Here is a 422-nt window from a genome sequence, read left to right as displayed (position 1 = left end):
TTGCCTCTCATCGGCTCCCTCTCCTCTCCAGTCCTCTCTCCCCATTCCCTTTCCCCTTGTCCTCCTTCCCCTCCCCCTCTCTCCTGCCCTCTGGCCTCCCATTTCCACAAAGCAGGCTGAGGTGAGTATGCTACCATGAAATGCGTCTGATTCCATTGTTTCAATCTCTCTTTTATCTCTCATGCCCTCTGACTTTATTATAATACACATATATATTTTTAACCATACAATTGTGCCACGATTGGTTGTGGGGAGGGTTGGCCTTTCCCCCTCACCCCTCAATTCACTCCCCATCTGCAGGACCTGCCTGGCCCTGTTCCCTCTGGACCCCAGCCTCCAGATCTGTGGTTGAAGGAATGTTTGGTGCTTGTCCTATCAACTCCCAAATATTGCCTTTGTTAGGACTTTGTGGGGGTAGCCAG

Source organism: Echinops telfairi, unplaced genomic scaffold (genome assembly GCF_000313985.2).
Source record: "Echinops telfairi isolate 266 unplaced genomic scaffold, ASM31398v2 ScPeMD7_655;HRSCAF=1070, whole genome shotgun sequence".
Classification (NCBI taxonomy): Eukaryota; Metazoa; Chordata; class Mammalia; order Afrosoricida; family Tenrecidae; genus Echinops; species Echinops telfairi.
Note: the sequence above shows the minus strand (reverse complement) of the source record.